A 1,578-nucleotide genomic window follows, 5' to 3' on the forward strand; every position below is an offset into this window, starting at 1 on the left:
CCTCTGGGAGCCAGCTCGGGTGCGCGCCCCGACCTCCGGAGCCTCACCCCTGCAGGAAGCCCTGTGTGTCGCCGGCGCCCTGCGAATGCCTGGGGTCTGTGGCGGGTCCCCTCCGCATGCAGCACGCGGGGCAGAGGCCTCGCTCTGCTCCCAGGGAGCTGACGCCCAGCCGAGATGGGTCCGGCCAGGAGGCACAGCCTCAGGCGACGTGGCGGAGGGCGGCGCCTGGCGCGTGGCGCAAACCGAGGCGGTTCTGGGGCGCTCAGCTCTGGGGGCGTCGGAGTCTGCTGGAAGCCAGGGCGGGGCTCCCGTCCCCGCTGAAGCGCCCCGCTCCGTGGCCCGTGGGTGGCCCGTGCGTGCTGCACCGGCCTTGGCTGCTGTGAGACGCAGACGCCGTCCAGGTCCCTCAGGGCCCGGCATCCGGTCAGCGGGTCCCTGCCGCGGCCCTCGCTCTGCGACTGCTCCACCTCGGGGGACAGGCAGCCCACGTCCCAGGGGTCGTCCAGAACCACAGGCCTTCGGAGCAGATGCTCTGGACGCCTGCCACACACACCTTCCTGGTGGCGGGGAGCGGGCCGCCCGGTGAAGACAGACACACAGGGGCCACGGCACATGGGGCCCCGGGGCGTGGGAGCCTGTCATGGCCACTGCAGGGGAAGCAGGTGCCCTGCGGATGTCACCTTCTCAGTGATAACAGCGAACTTCCTTTCAAAGCGGGGAGGGGGCAGCGTTGAAGGTGCACGTCGGGGTTCGGGGCCCGGGTCAAGGTGGTGTCTTGAGATGGGGGGATGACACGGGGTCTCGGTTGACGCATCTGATGCGTCCCCACGCGAAACGTGTTATTTTTCTGATCAGAGAGGTGAGTGCTTAGAACAGTCTAAAAGGCATATGAAGGGGTTCGCTCTGCGGGGCGGAGCCGGGCCGCCTGGAGGATGAGGGGAAAGAGGCCCCGGCCCGCGCCCTATGCCCTCTGCCCTCCACCCTCTGCCCTCCACCCTCTGCATAAATACCCAGCAGGCAGGATTTCTCCCCGTGGGCAAGGATGGGTCACCAGGGACGGGGGAGGGGCGGGGGGATGGCAGAGGGGACAGCACAGGAGCAGTAGAAATGCCCTTTATGCCCTTTTACATTTCACACGGGACTGGGGCCCGTTGTCTGGCAACCGTGAACGGCCCCCGCTGGCAGGTGTGCCATTGTGACAGCCTTTCCGAAGCCCGTGTCATCAAAGGGGCTGCTGACATCAGCGTCTGCAGAGGCTCGGCCCCCCGGGAGAGCTGGGGTGGGGGTCTGGCCAGCGCTTTCACAGAGACCCATAGGACGTGCCGTCCAGTCCTTGCAGAATAGCTTGGGCACCTCACGTCACAGTAACCGAGGTATAGAGACAGATCTTCCCCCGCCCACTCTGGCGCTTCCTCAGCGGCCAGGCAGAGGCCGGCGGGGGAGGGGTGTAAGGGCCGCCCAGGAGAGAGGAGCCCTGGGCGTCCTGTGTGTGGGCACCTCTCAAGCCAGACCTGCCACGTTTCCCGCGGAGCGCGTGTGGCACGCGGTGGCCGCGTGGGTGGGCTGGTCGGTCCCATG

The sequence above is a fragment of the Pteropus vampyrus genome, unplaced genomic scaffold (genome assembly GCF_000151845.1).
Source record: "Pteropus vampyrus isolate Shadow unplaced genomic scaffold, Pvam_2.0 Scaffold157, whole genome shotgun sequence".
Taxonomy (NCBI): Eukaryota; Metazoa; Chordata; class Mammalia; order Chiroptera; family Pteropodidae; genus Pteropus; species Pteropus vampyrus.